Raw genomic sequence first — 16,407 nt, 5'->3', positions numbered from 1 at the left:
GGCCTCCTGCCAACAGCCACATCTGTGAGCCCCTTGGACGTGAAACGTCCCCTTCAGTCAAGGATTCTGAGACTGCAGCCCCAGCCAAAGCTTGCTGGCAACTTCAGAAAAGACTGTGAGCTAGAACTACCCAGCTAAGCCACTCCCTAATTCCTGACCCACAGAAACAATGAGATTCTAAGTGCTTACATTTTGGGGTAATTTGTTAGGCAGCAATGGATAACTGTTGCAAATACCTAGGTGGTGAGTTAGTGGATACAGGCAAAAGTGACAAGAGCAACACAGGTAGCTACCACCAAAAGCAAGGAAAGAGGAAGGGTATTTGAGAAAATTACAGAGATCACCAATATGAAAACCTGCCAAGGATGTTCTCCTCCCCTATATCTCCTAAGAGACTGCATTCTAGCTCGGCTTGACATGCAGTGCTACAGACAGATGCTCATTAAAAGCTTCTGGAGGTCATAGTTGTAATCATTATTTTCACTGGCATTTACTGAGTACTTATTGAATATCGGGGATTATGCTTTGTGCTTTACATAAATTATCTTATGTCTTCTTCTCAATGCCCCTCACAATGGAAATAGTATTATGATCACTCTTTCACAGATGAGAAAAACTCAAGAAGAGAAAGACTGAGTGACCCACCTAAGGACTTTCACCTAATCATCACACAGCCTGCCTCCTGCTGTGTAGGTCACTGATGCTGGCTTTGTGCACCTGGGCATGGGCACCGGGGACTCCCATGTAGGGTACCAGTGTATACTCAAAGCCACAGGATAAACTCACTGCATCTCCCTAGAGCATCCATTTCATTCACTGCTAAGCAACTTAAGACATCATTTTTACATTTACATGAACACAGATATTTTGAGTGAAATGTAAACTTCCCCAGGAGCTTTTAGGATACATCTTGGAGGCTGGTCAGGGGCTACTTCAGGGGATATCAATGCTCCAGAATCATAAGTGTATTCTTTGCTGAGAGCACTAGCTAAGACACAGCTTGGCAAGGGGGAAATGAGGGCTGGAGGGCAAACACGACCTCAAAAGTCATAGGGATGGTGCTCAGAGAGTCAGGGTGTTCAGCCCCCAAATTCTGAGTGGTTCTCAGCTCTGCAAACCTCTCCAACAGCCAGGCTGTGACAGCTGCAAGGTCTGGGGGGCTTGGAACGAAGTCCCTTCTTCTCTTACACAATTCACTCCCAAAACATCACATTCTGTCCCTCCCCTTCCACTAGCATTGTGATTACTGCTGCATCATTAGTGCCCTTAAAAAGAACATGGTTTCCAAATCCTTCTAAACATGTTTGCAATGATTGCAATGGCCCTTTTGATAAATAACTGAAGAAGAGGCAGCTGACCTGGCGGCTATAGTGGGTGAGGATGGCCTGTAGGAGGAGGAAGGAAAGGACGCTCTGCAAACGACAGAAATAGTCATTTACAGTGGCAAGGAGGTAAGGAACTCTCTGACTCCCAGGGGGCCCCGAGCTGCTCAGATGTTCCCTCCAATACAAGCTGATGCCGTCCTGCTTGGCCAAATCGACCTGAACAGCCCAGAAAGCTGCACGGCCATACCTGTCAGCCTCAATCGGCGCTGCAGAAATTTTGTTAGGAAAATAGATGTACTGAGATTCAATTTTTCGATTGTCTGAAGGCTTAATTTAGTGACCTTGGAAAATATCTCCTAGAGGTGAAAGAAGACGCTGGGAATCTGCTGGGGGGAAGGAGGCTTCCCTGGTAATGGGTAATTTGTTTACTCTAATTTTCAGACCTCTTCAGGAAGCCATGAAAATAGTCAGATAGGTACTACCATTTCTTACAAAAAGTGGGGGAGGGGAGAGCCATAGAAACCAGTGAGAGAAACCTCCAGCCACACTGCACCACTTTCTCAAGAGCAGGTAGGCATTATGATAATATGTACATATATGCTTTATGTGTATATATATAAATACGCTTATTATGAAAATGTTAAACATACACAAATAGAAGACAATAGTAACCCCACATACCTATCATTCAGATGCAAACATTACTAGAATGTTAACATTGCTTCTTTCCTTTCTTCATCCCGTCCCTCCTCTTCTTTCTTCTTTCATTGCGGCAGCTCTTGCTGCTGCTGTTGCACAAGTATTTTGTTTTTTTTTAAATTTTTTATAGAGATGAGGGTCTCTGTATGTTGCCCAGGCTGGTCTTGAACTCCTGACCTCTAGTGATCCTCCTACTTCAGACTCCCAAAGCACTGGGCTTACAGGTGGGAGCCACTGTGTCTGGCCCCAGAGAATTTTAAAGCAAGCCCCAGACCTCATGTTATTTTTCCTCTGCTGAACGTATATGTCAGATGGTATTTGGAGGAGGCGGGGTTGCTCTGGTGCTCAACAGCTTTTCTCATTAATAAAACTGCTAGCAGGAAGGAGGAGCTCTGGAATTAGGAGTTCCAATTTTGGCTACAATCTGCAATTCCCATAGGATCTTGCAATACTCTGAACCTCTGGGTCTCAGTTTCCCTAGATTGGGGAGGATAATGACTCATAGACCTGTTGGGGGAAATGAACGAGACATGATTTTCTAAAATCCTTGGCACAGAACCTGGTACAGGCTAAGGGAAAGGGGTGATGATTGACTATATGTGTCTTGGACACAGGATGACAACACCAGTAATTAAAAGAAGGCAAAAAAAATTGTAGGTGTCAACTTGACTGGGCCACAGGGTGCCCAGATATCTGACTAACCATTATTTCTGAGTGTGTGTCTGTGAGTGTGTCTGAGTGTGTTTCTGCATGAGATTAACCTTTGAATCGGTAGACTGCTTAAAACTGATGGCCCTGCCCTGTAGGGGCAGATTTCCTCTAATCCGTTGAAGGCCCAAATAAAACAAAAGTCTGGGTAAGAAAGAATTTTCTCTCTTTGCCTGACTGTCTTCAACCTGGGACATTTGTCTTCTGCCTTTGGATGAGGTTTCTACCATAGGCCCTTCTGGGTCTCCAGATCACTGGCTACATTTCTTGGGACTTCTAGCCTTCCATAATTGTGGGAGCCAATTTGACAGTTCCTAAAATCTCTATCTGTCTATCTAGCTATCTGTCTGCCTATCTGTCTCTCTCTCTCTTTCCATCCATTCACCCATCCATCTTCCAGAGGGACTCTAACTTATGATGATTCTACTTACGATGTTTAGAGTTTATGATGGCGTGGAATGGCAAGCAGAAGGCCAAGGGTTTAAATCCCAGCTTTGCCATTCATGGCTCTGTCACTTTGGAAAGTCCCTTTAACCACTATAAGTTTTGATTACCTTATCTGTAAATGGGGGAAAACTACTCTACATTTTAGGATTACATACAAGAATGCAAATAGAATGCAGAAAACGCTGCTCAAATGACAGTGGCCTGAGTCTCCACTACACAGTTTCCAATCCAGCTGAGGCTAAAGGGCAATTACAAAAGAGAAATAATAACTGTGCCCACTTCATAGGGTTGGAGGACTAGACACAATATTGGTAACTAGAATGAATAAAAGTTTCCTGCACATAATTGGCACACACATAATTAATAAAGGGCAGAGTGTGATGTTTTATACATAATGATAGATTATATCATGTTGATTATTAGGACATCTGTCCGATAGAATTTGGTACATAGTAGGACCTTAATAAGTATGATGTATTGTTATAAATTAAATTATTACATATAATTATATAGTAATGACAATTAAAAATGCCCAGTGCAGTGCTGGACTTTAAATGATAGACACCCCATAGATACATGGCAGGAAACAGTAACACTGATGGTGATGACGGTGGTAGAATCCTGTACGTGGCCGTGTTGCCTAAATGTTGGTCCTAACCGTATCCCTTCTTCTCACTCACCTCCAGCCCAACCTCCTATTCTGCATCCCCCAGTTTTCACCTGGCCCCTGGATGAACACCCAGGTCCATCGAAGGCTCTTCTCTCTGGAGGCTGTGCTTTTACAGTCATTGTCTTTGCCACTGTGACACGGAGCAGAAGCCAGGTCTTGGAGTCCCCAGCCCCCAGCCCCCCCGGGGCATTCAGATTAGATGAGCTGGCCTCTCTCTTTCCTACTGTCACTTGCTGCCTCCTGTAGTGTTGGTAGGGGTGTCATTAAGGCCTCCTGGCCCGAGGAGCTATTAGACACACCAGGGCTCCCAGCTGCCAATGCCTGCAGCAATTTGCACCTCTTGACATCCAGCAGCTAATTTCCTTTCATAACCTGACAATTTCCACAGCAACTCTGTCCCCAGTCATGTCAGCCAGCCTAGCTCCCTTACTCTGACTCCTACTGAGGAGGTGCAGTGCCTGGTTCCCATCCTGAAATAACAACACCGGCTGCTGGATCCATATGTTTTAGCTGTTGTTGCTGTTTTTCTCTGAGATGGCATCTTGCTTGTCACCCAGGCTGGAGTGCAGTGGCGCCATCTCGGCTCACTGCAACCGCTGCCTCCCAGGTTCAAGTGATTCTCCTGCCTCAGCCTCCCAAGTAGCTGGGATTACAGACATGCACCATCACGCCTGGCTATTTTTTTTTTTTTTTGGTAGTGATGGGGTTTCACCATGTTGGCCAGGCTGGTCTCAAACTCCTGACCTCACATGACCCACCGACCTTGGCCTCCCAAAGTGCTGGGATTACAGGCACGAGCCACCACACCTGGCCCCTTTTTCTCTTAGACCTCGCTCTTCCAGCTCCTTTCAACCCTGGGGTCTTCCTGCCAGAACATGGGGCTGGAAATGTGTTAAGGAGAAACTTGGAGAACAGAGGACAGCCTTGGAGATTACACACCTGATCTGGAGCCACACAGACCCCAGCTCCAATTCCTCTGTGAGTTTATGTCACCGAGCCTTACTTTCCTCCTCTGTAAAATGGTCAGGATCGTCGTGCTTCCCCGCTACATGGTGCTTTGATGTCATCTGCGTGAAGCTCTGAGCACAGGGCCCAGCACTTGGCCAGTGAGCAATTAACGTCTGCTCTCACTGTGTCAGAGGATCAGCCATTCAGGTTTTCATTCATTTACCCTCTCACTTGATGCCTATGCACTTTGCAGCTGGGGAAACAGCTAAATTTGATTTAGCTCCCAAAGAAAGGCAGCCTGGAGTTCTGGAGAGGACAGCAGGTTTGTGACCAGAGAAACCAGGGATCAAAGCTCTCTGGTTCCCTTGCACCATCTATACCATGTGGGGGCAGGAAAGCTATATGAGGAGGAAATCATCTAAACCCGGCTGGTTAGTCCTAAAGAGGGAAGGAAGAAACATATTCAAAAAATGGAATAGCTTGGTGTCCGGCCTGTAGTGTGTGATCAATGAATACCACTTCCACTTACAGGGAAAGGGATACTGAGGCAGAGGACAGCTAAGGAAATCCAGAATTGTCACACAGCTGGTGAGACGGGTGGCTGTGACTGTGACCTCTTACCACCCCTCATACCTCACCACTGTGCTCTTATCATGGGTCGAATGGTGGCCTCCAAAAAGGCAGTTCCATATTCAAATCCCCGCAACTTGTGAAGGCGAGTTTATTGGGAATCAGGTCTTTGCAGATGTAGTTAAGTTGTGGATCTTGAGATGAGATCAGCCAGGAAGCCCCTAAATCCAAAGATAAGTGTCTTCATAGGAGAAAGGCAGAGGGAGATGTGAGGCACACAGGAGAGGAGAACACAGGAGAAGAGGAGAAGGCCATGTGGCCTCAGAGTCTGGGACTGGAGTGATATGCTCATAAGCCCACAATCACCAGCAGCCACCAGAAACAAAAGATGCCAGGAACAGATTCTTAGCTAGAGCCTCTGAAAGAAGTGTAGCACTGCCTTGATTCTGGAGGTCTGGCCTCCAGAACTGTGAGACAATACATTTCTGTCGTCGATGATTTTTTTTTTTTTTTTTTTTGGAGACTGAGTTTCACTCTTGTTGCCCAGGCTGGAGTGCAATGGCACGATCTCGGCTCACTGCAATCTCGGCCTCCTGGGTTCAAGCGATTCTCCTGCCTCAGTCTCCCAAGTAGCTGGGATTACAGGGCACGCCTGGCTAATTTTTGTATTTTTAGTAGAGACGGGGTTTCACCATGTTGGCCAGGCTGGTCTTGAACTCTTGACCTCAAGTGATCTGACTGCCTTGACTCCCACAGTGCTGGGATTACAGGCATGCCCGGTTGTCTTTGTACCATATTTTATTAAATGTCTTTACAAAATAACATCCAGACTCCAAATACAACCACCAAGGAGAGCCCGTTATGCTATGGGGACTGGCTGGGGCACAGCAGGCGGCTCTGGCTTCCCACCCTTCGGTTCTGAGATGGGAGTGGTAGGCAGTATCTCATCTTTGGGTTCCATGATGCTCACGTGGTCAGGCAGAGGCTTCTTAGGGCCAATCCTACCAGCTGCGTCCCAGGGCAGCATGATCTTCACCATGATGCCCAGAACACCTGTCCGAGCAGCACATGGCACATGGCAGCACCAATGTATTAGTTAAAAGGGTCCCCACTGGGGATCGTCAGGCTATCCACAAACTCATGCATTTGACCCTTTGTCCTCAGAGTCTCCCAGAAACCACAACTTGGCAGCCTTTGGCCCCTCTATTCATGATAGGGGGGCCAAAGCCCACCTAAAACCTAAACTAAAACCTAAAACCTAAATTAAAACCACAGCCCACCATCGCAGGCCGTCTGCACGGCAAGCCCTCCTAGGAGTTTGTACTGCAGACTCTGCCTGGGCAATGGCTTGCAGACCTCTGGGGTCATCTTTTCAGCATAAAGCTCTACAACACCCACTGGGATGCCAGATCTCTTCTGAACTACAGCAATCAATGCCAGAATCCCCAGCTGTTCTCACCAAGAACATTTTGTGTTCTGGAGGCTAAGATAATGGTTTCTGCCCTGATGGGTGTAACGTGAATCTGAGCTTCAGAGCAGCATCTTGAGCCAGCTCCTGAGTAAGAAACTGATCACGTTCAGCTTTGAAGACGCCATCAGCAACTAACATCCTCTTCTTGGAAATTCGCGCTGCCATGATGCTGCCACACACTATCAAAAGGAAAGCAGATTGTGCCTTTCTTAGATCTCGCTAGAGCAAGTCAGGACAGTGCGGTAATAACAGGCTGCCCATGTAACAGACCTGGGTGGGAGTCAGCCCTGCCACTTGGTTGCTCTGTGACCTTATGAAACTCACGTGAGCTCCCTGAGTGCCAGCATCCTCATTTATAAAGTGGAGTTGTTCATGAGTATTACCATTTTCCCCTAGCCTTGTAGGGTTTAGGGGATCGTGAGAGGGAATGCACAGAGCACTTTGTTTATGGCTACAGCACTGCCATTTTCTACTGCTACTATTACTACCAGGAATGAAAACAACAACAAATAAAAACAAAAGCAACCCAAAAATTGCCCCCAAAGGAAAAGTGTGTCGCTTCCTCTCTGTTCTGTTTCCACACAAAGTTGCCTAGGACCCTGATATGGCTTGGGTGTGTCTCCACCCAAATCTCAACTTGAATTGTATCTCCCAGAATTCCCACATGTTGTGGGAGGGACCCAGGGCGAGGTAACTCAATCATGGGGGCCGGTCCTTCCTGCGCTATCCTCGTGATAGTGAATAAGTCTCGCAAGATCTGATGGGCTTATCAGGGGTTTTCACTTTCCCTTCGTCCTCATTTTCTCTTGAGGCTGCCATGTAAGAAGTGCCTTTCACCTCCTGCCATGATTCTGAGGCCTCCCCAGCCATGTGGAACTGTAAGTCCAATTAAACATCTTACTCTTCCCAGTCTCGGGTATGTCTTTATCAGCAGCGTAAAAACAGACTAATACAGGCACTGAAGTGCTTGGCTTGTTTCTCCCCAGCACCTAGGAAAGTATCTGACGTGCAGCAAGTGCACTATACATACTGCTTAGAGGAATGAATGAATGAATGAATGAATGAGGAAAACAGAGTTCTAGAGTCAATGGGCTAACCTTTGGGAGGAGCTTGGACTGAATCCAGTAAATCAACCAATCACACATTTGAAATCAATAACAATTTCACCATCATTGGTCATTATTAGAAAAACTTTCTAGAGGCAAAATGAAGCATCTGAATGTCTCTATGTGTAAGAGTAGACTGTTTATAAAAACCAAAATGACAGTTATTTTTAAACTTTATATATTTCTAAAGGTTGTTTAAAATCAAATGAATTTTTTAAAACTTTTATTTCAAGGTTTCAATCAATAAAAAGTAAAATAAAATAAAGTACTAGAAAATAAAATTTGGATTCAGAGGCTAGAAACCTACAATGAAGACATCTATCAAGGCAGGAGGATTCCTATGAGGCCAGAAGTTTGAGACCACCCTTGGCAACATAGCAAGACCCCATCTCTATAAAAAACAAAAATGAGACTAGTATGGTAGCTCTTGCCTGTAGTTCTAGCTACTTGGGAGGCTGTGGTGGGAGGATCACTTAAACCCAGGCATTGGAGGTTATAGTGAGCTATGATCATACCATTGTACTCTAGCTAGGAGACAGAACAAGAGTCTGTCAAAAAAAAAAAGTCTAGGAAGCTCAGGGTAGCCAATCCTTCCATTCCCTTAGAGACACCGCAAAGTTAGGACATGCATATCAGCTGAGGCTCGGCGGGCCTTAAATGCACACATTTGCACAGATATGTGCATACCTCTATATAAACTCCCTGACACCAGTGACTGGGTCTGTTTTATCAAACAATGTGTGCATTAAACTTCAGATGAAGCCTTTATTAAACATGTATTGAATGAATGGAACATCTTTAGAATGCTATATGCGATTACACAGACAGGTGACCTCTCTCGTTTTGCAGCATCCTGAGATGTGGTCACCATGGTGAACATTCAGGTGGTGATAAGCGATGATGACTTCCCTTACATTTTTCTGCTTTAGGAAGCACCTGCCTCTTTGAACCTGGAATGGTGGGATGGGGTGGGCGTCTATCCTTCCTTGTTCACACAGGCGGCTGATACAATAATGTGATCATCAACTCCCCGCTTCCTGCAGCCCCCCACTAGCTGGCTGCCCCAGCTGCAGAATGCAAACATCTGCCGGCATCATTAAGGCATTTCTATACAGCACCAACCAAGGCCTGACCCTGTGACCATTTCCACCATTAGATTTGAATGACCTCAGCAGCAGGGCTGAAAGGCCGGAGTATTAATTCACAGAACCACAAGCTCAATTTAAGATTTAATTTGAGATAACGAAGAGCTACTGAAAGTGTATTCAAACTTCTAAGCATGCAATAAAAGACCTTTCCCTGTTTTCCAGGTTGAATATGAATCCAGTATTTCTTTAACAGATTTATTCACAAATTTACAAACAACATGAGCCTCTTTTCTCTAATTCCTTTTTTTTTTTTCTTTCTTTTAGTTTTTTGGCTTTATCCAGCCCTTTTATGATGTTTCTTGCTAGGAATCTTTTTTAGTTCTTCCTCCCTAATTTATAAATGTCTGTTCTTTAGGAATTACCTTTCAATTCGATAGCATTCTTGAAGAGAAAGCAGGCTTCCTTAAGACTCTACCATACCTTTAGTTCTCTTGCATTCCAACCTAAATACGCTAAGCATCTGTTTGTTCAACAACGATGGGGTTGCATAAAAAGCTTTCACCCAGCAATGTAACTCTCATTAAGAAAACGTGATGGAAAGATTCAAAATAATATTCCACCCATTAGGAACGTGGGGCCACTTGGTTTTAGTGAATGCTTAGGCTCTGAAGGCTTTATTCATAAAATATTTAGAACTCTAGGTGGGGACGGGAATTTTAGTTGGTTCAGGTAGATTTTTGGTTTTTTTGTTTTGTTTTGTTTTTTGAGACAGAGTCTCACTCTGTCTCTCAGGCTGGAGTACAGTGGCACAATCTCAGCTGACTGCAACCTCTGCCTCCTGGGTTCAAGCCATTCTCCTGCCTCAGCCTCCCGAGTAGTTAGGATTACAGGTGCATGCCACCACACCTGGCTAATTTTTGTGTTTTTAGTAGAGACGGGGTTTCATCATGTTGCCCAGGCTGGTCTTGAACTCCTGACCTCAGGTGACCCACCTACCTTGGCCTCCTAAAGTGCTGGGATTACAGGGGTGAGCCATCACACCTGGCCTCAAGTAGATTTTTTGACACTAAAGAGTTTATTTTAGGCTGGGCATGGTGGCTCACAACTATAATCCCAACACTTTGGGAGGCCAAGGCAAAAGGATCACTTGTAGTCAGGAGTTTAGGTCACTCTGGCCAATGCAGTGAGACCCCATCTCTACAGGAAATTTTAAAAATAGCTGGGCATGGTGGTACACACCTATAGTCCTAGCTACTCAGGAGACTGTGGCAGGAGGATCGCTTGAGCCTGGTAGGTCGACGCTGCTGTGAGCTAAGATGCCACAACACTCTAGCCTGAGCAACACAGTGAGATTCTGTCTCTTAAAAAAAAGAGTTTATTTTGGCCAAGGCATGGTGGCTTACGCCTGTAATCCCAGCACTTTGGGAGGACGAGGTGGGTGGATCATGAGGTCAGGAGATCGAGACCATCCTGGCTGACACATTGAAACCCCGTCTCCACTAAAAATACAAAAAATTAGCCGGGCGAGGTGGCGGGCGCCTGTAGTCCCAGCTACTCAGGAGGCTGAGGCAGGAGAATGGTGTGAACCCGGGAGGCAGAGCTTGCAGTGAGCCGAGATCATGCCACTGCACTCCAGCCTGGGCGACACAGTGAGACTCCGTCCTCAAAAAAAAAAAAAAAAAAAAAAAAAAAGAGTTTATGTTAATATTTGAAGATGAGAATTGGAGATGAGAATTTGTTGCTTTGGACTCAGAAGCCTGGATCTATGAGGGCATTTGCTGACTATTTTGTGTCTGACACTGGGCTAGGTTACTCTGCATTTTCTCAAAGACTCAGTGCAGCCTTAGAAATAGACTTGGGTTTAAAGCTCAGCAAGCAACTGAGTTCCCTGAGCCTCTGTCTTTGTCATCTGTGAACGACCACATGCCTCGGTGCTTCCTGACAACAACTTTAAAAGTTATAAACATTGACACATATATGGGTATAAAAATACCACAGGTCACCTGAGCTTGACCCTGGGACACTGTTGGGAATGGGTGAACTTCCTAGGAAATGCAAACACTCTGGTCACCGTGAAGATTACACAACGGGCAAAGGCCAGGACCACAATATTTTGCAATCCTGAAACTCATCCACTTTATTAGCCATCGGGTTTTCAAAATGAGAAGCCATGTGGTGGGTGGGGGAGAAGAAGGATAAACCAGAGGCCAGATACAGCTGTTGTAGAGTGGAGGATGGGAGAAGCTTGGCTTTCAATCCATCCTCCGTCATTACTAGCTGTATAACCTGGGGCAAGCCTGTGCCTCAGTTTCCTCACTTTTATCATCCTTCTGCTTATCAGGTAAGAGACGATGCTTAACATGCAGGGATAAGTAGATGGGTGTAAAGCCACAATTCCCAACACAGAGAAGGCAAATAGGAGAAAGGCCAAGAGAAAGTACACCCATACGTTTGATGCAGTGCAGTGGGTTAAATAGGGTCCACCGAGAAACATGTTCACTCAGAACCAACGAATGTGACTTTATTTGGAAACAGGGTCTTTGCAGATGTAATTAAGATAAGGACTGAGATGAGATCTTACTCAATTAGGTGGGTCCTAACTCCAATGACTGGTGTCCTTATAAGAGATGGAAAGGACACAAAGTCAGAGGAGAAGGTGATGTAAGGATGGAAGTAGAGGTTGGAATGTGGTGTTTCCAAGCCAAGGGACACCAAGAATTGCCAGCAGCCACCAGAAACCAGGAAACAGGCAAGGCATGGTTTCTCCCTTGTAGCTTCCAGAAGTAACCAACCCCACCAAAGCCTTGATTTTGAACTTCTAGCCTCCAAAACCATGAGACAATGAATAATTCTCAGTCCACCCAGTTTGCGGTAATTTGTTATTGCAAGCCCAGGAAACACATACATGTGGCATAGTTGGTATTAAAATGCAAGGCGCTTGCCTGAAGAGAGGCCCTGTCATCTTACTTTCACCAAGGCGGTTATTATATCTCAAGGAGGGGACCCACTAATCCTAAGTCTGTCCACTGATCCCAAGAAAAACCACCTAAAGTTTCTTAGCAGGCAATGGCCAACTCTACCAATGGAAATGAAGCTGACTGGAAGTTCTCAGATCATCAGTAAGGAAGATTTTTATTTAAGGATGGGAAAATGATTTAGGAATACTGAGATGTCTCCAAACAATACTTCCAGGTCTTAGTTGACTCCACCATTATTTCTGGCATATTCAGGACACCACTTCCACTGTTGTAGGGCATGCAACCTCTTCAGTAGCCAAAACTTTGGGTCACACATGTAAAGGACATTCTGGTACTGCAAATTTGGCTCTTTGGCATCAAAACTTAGCAGTATCCATGACTATGCTTGCTTTATTACAGCACCCAGATGTCAGTGGCTGGGGGCTTCTCTTACGTCTCCAGCAAGCAGGGACTGGGTCACTGTGCATCCTGAGAGCCTATTAGAGTGCCAGGTCCATGACAGGTGCTCATGGTTATCAACGGAATGATAGTGATGACAATACAGAGGTAAATAGTAACAACAATAATGGAGTTATTTTATTTTCCTCCATATCACCACATTACCACCCCCATTTTACAGGTGTTGATATCAAACGAAGAGTAAATTAATGAATGGATGAGTGAATACACAAATAAGCAAATAATGAGTCTATCTAGGAGGGAGCAGACTCAGAATCAAGTTCAAGTCTCACTCAAAAAAGGCCGACTGCAAATCTCGCTGGTGCAAACACCTAAGCTCTTACCCAACATCAGAGATATTGCTAAGCCTTGTTTATGGATGAAAATGCTGGGAGTTTGTGGCCTTCAACTGTGCTGGTGATGCAGGGCAGGTGAGCCCCAGAATTGGGGCTTAGCCCAAAAGGGTTCTTGTCTTTGCCCAGGAAAGAATTCAAGGGCAAGCTGGTGGTGTTAGCAACTTTTATTGAAGGGACAGTGTACAACAGCAGCAGAAGTGCTGCTCCTTGCAAAGCAGGGCTACCCCACAGGCAGAGTGCCCAGAGTGGCAATTCCAAGGCAATTCTGCCATCACATTTACACCCATTTTTAATTATATGCAAATTAAGTGGTAGATTATGCAGAAATTTCTAGAAAAAGGGTGGTAACTTCCAGGTTGTTGAGTCACTGCCATGGAAAGGGGCAGTAACTTCCAGGTGTTGCCATGGAAATGGTAAACTGACATGACACACTGGTGGACACGTCTTATGGAAAGGTGTGCCCGCCCTATCCCTGTTTTAGCTAGTCCTCCATTTGGTCTGGTGTGTCACCCCATCTATGGAGTTAAGTCTTGCCTCCATAGGCAAGTCCCACCTCCTGCCTCACTGAGGGGTCACTGAAGACACTGAATGACAGAATTAACTGATGGCTGACTGGAGTGCTCAATCAACTGGCCTGCTGAGCTGGGCTCATTTCACCTGGTAACCTGATGGGGCTGAGAAGATCCAAAAGAAGTGAACTGAACAGTAGTGGCCAACTGACTGGGAAAGAGTGCAGAAGACTGAACGCTTTGCTGTGGAATGAACACCTGAGTACTACGGGCCTACTCCTGTGCTAAGTGCTTCGCCGTTATCATTTCCATTTAATTTTCTCAACAAGCCTCCATTCTAGAGCTAAGCACAATGAGGATTAGAGAGATTAAGTGGCTTACCCTGGAACATTCGATTCAGAAATCAGGATGCAAGTCTAGGTTTCCCGACTCTGCTCTTAAGCCGTACATTTAACCTCCACTTTATATTCCCTCTCTCAGTGCTAACGAATTTCTGCCAATATTCTCACTTACACTTAAAAGCAACCTTTGGAATTACGTATATTGGCTCCAATTCAGGAAAGATGAAACTAAGGTCCCGAATAGTTAATGAGTTGTCTGGCAAGCTAGTTACATGGTAGAGGAAGCACTCAAAACTGCCCAGGCTAGAGTGCTGTGGCATCTTAGTTCACTGCAGCCTCGATCTGCCGGGCTCAAGTGATCCTCCTGCCTCAGTCTCCTGAGTAGCTAGGAGTACAGGCGTGTACCACCACGCCCAGTGAATTTTTAAACTTTTTGTAGAGATTGGGTCTTGCTGTGTTGGCCAGACTGATCTCAGACTCCTGGCTTCAACTGATCCTCTTGCCTTGGTCTCCCGAAGTGCTGGGACTATAGGCACGAGCCTCTGTGCCCAGCCTCAGAAGTGGGCCTGCCTTGTCCTAGGGCTTTCTATTGTACTTCAAGGCCTGAGTCAACGAAAGCTGTAGAATAGCTCAACCAACCCTAATCAACAGAGAAGGGCTGTGTGTGCTGGAGAGGGTGATGCTGTGGCAGGGCTGGGGCAGGAGCTGGAACATGTCCACGCTGGGAAGGAGATGGGCTCTGATGTGCAGCTCAGGTCTCCCTTCCAGGGTAACCTGTAGCCTTCAGCCATCGGCCTTTCCAGGGAGTACCTGAACATAGAGAGCTACCTTACGCAAGGGCACATCCTTCCTGGGGCAGCCCACCCAATCACAAGTCAAGGCAGGTTTATAAAAGCCTGACCACATTAGCGCAATAGGGATTAGCTCTGATGGGTCCTCTTAGTTCCATGAGGTTGACTGAGACCCTTGCTGGACTGCATCTCAGCTCAACTTCTGCCTCTGCCCACTCCATCTTCCATAGGTGTTAATTCCAAGGCATGCGTTCTCCGCAACACACCTGCACTCAGAGTCTACTTCCTGGAAAGCCCAGGGAGATGGCTTCTCATTTCTAAAGAAAATGACCTATGACAATAAGAAGGCTTGACCTCATCAGAAAACTTTTCACTGGGGCGAATGGACTGCCTTGGAACTCTTTCCGTCCAAGACAGACAGCGAGGAGGCACACCCCAGGGAAACAGAAAGGGCTGGGACCTGAAGAGGTCCTGGGAATTTTAGGAGGTCGCCAAGCGAAGACAGGGCCCGTTTGCCTCCACACGAAGACTCATCCCCGATACCCAGGAGTGCAGGACTTAACAGGGGCTAAACTTCAACTACTTGTTGACATAATTAGTGCTGGCTCCAAGCAAGAGGTTTTGTAGCCAACTTGGCGTGGGTTCGTGAATTTTGATTGGCAAATTTGAAGCAAAGTTCAGCCAAGCTCTACATGTATTTTGTAGTGTGCCTTACACACATCCAGAGAAGCCAACTCTTCCGATAGATTTTTCAGTTTTATGGTTGTTGGTAGCTGAAGATATTAGCTCTTTAAGGAGACAAATGCTTCTGGCAGGCTGGCCTGCACTAGGAATAGGAGAAATGCCTTCGGGTTTCTTCTAAAATTAATGTAATAAGATGCATTAATCAGAATTCTATCAAGTCTACACACTTGGCCTGGGCTTAAGAAGCAATACTTTGAAATTGCAGTTGGCTAAGCTTCCCTATTCTTTGTGAATCAGAGTCAGGGTTGGAAAGAAAAAAAATAAAAGAAGAATACAGCTAATGTTTAAGAAAAACTGGCAACAGGAAAACATTTAAGCAACTTTTCATTCCTTAGTTCCACCAGGGGCTATAGAGGGTTAGGGGAAGTTTTGACCTTTGTATTTCCACAAACGTACTTTAGATTGCAAGATCAAAAACAGTTGGTCAGACCCCACGCCAAGTCAGGACTGGTTTGGGCAATAGCTCAGGTCCAAGGTATTTACTTGTTTGTTTCTGTCTAATAATAACTTACTCTGGGACTTGCAATGGAATCTTGGCTATTTCTTGCCTTCAGATGTTTGTAACCAGGTGATGAAAAATTTTGGAAGCCGAACTAGATTACACAGATGAGTACTTGGCATTGCATAACTTGTGACTTAAAGATGATCTTCTCAAGAAACCAAAAAAAAAAAAAAAAAAAAAAAAAAAATGGAGCCACAAAATCAGAGCCAGCCCCAGTTTCTTCACAGCAATTGCTCATTTTTAGATGACACTCTACATTTTAAAGTGACATAAAGGTATCCTGAACATTGTACAGCAATTTGGTCGTGCTTTCAATGTGACACAGCTACATCTGTATTGACTATTACAACTCAGTACCCAAGAGATGAAAAATTTTAAAGACAAAGGGCCAGGCGTTTGTGGAAACATTTCCCCTCCTTGTATCAAAAAAAAAAAAAAAAAAAAAAAAAGTGGCTCCTTCTTGTCTGGTAGATTTCAGTAATTGGCAGGATTTTGAGTAAGCTCTTTTAAAAGCCCTCCGTTTCTATTTTCACATTAAACACACTTGCAATATCTATTAAAAGCACAAATACTGAAGAACACACCAAGACTGTCAATGAGCTTACATCTGGAGTCCTCAATATATCAGGAAAAAATGAAGTGAACATTCACAGAGTTTTACTTCTTTGGGAACCCAAATGCGAGGAAAGAAAAGGGTGTCCTCTTTCTCTCGCCTT

At 45.2% G+C, this 16,407-nt stretch overlaps 1 protein-coding gene and 1 pseudogene across 2 annotated transcripts in view; both read right to left on the bottom strand.

Annotated features, from left to right (window-relative positions):
- The window catches only part of WWOX (WW domain containing oxidoreductase), a 1,123,672-nt gene that overhangs the window by 377,929 nt on the left and 729,336 nt on the right, over window positions 1–16,407 (bottom strand). The window lies entirely within an intron of this gene.
- LOC706288 (small ribosomal subunit protein uS3-like) lies at window positions 6,227–7,003 on the bottom strand (annotated as a pseudogene).

This window comes from Macaca mulatta, chromosome 20, assembly GCF_049350105.2.
Source record: "Macaca mulatta isolate MMU2019108-1 chromosome 20, T2T-MMU8v2.0, whole genome shotgun sequence".
NCBI lineage: Eukaryota > Metazoa > Chordata > Mammalia > Primates > Cercopithecidae > Macaca > Macaca mulatta.
The sequence above is the reverse complement of the archived record's forward strand: the minus strand, read 5'-3'. Positions and strand labels throughout refer to the sequence as shown.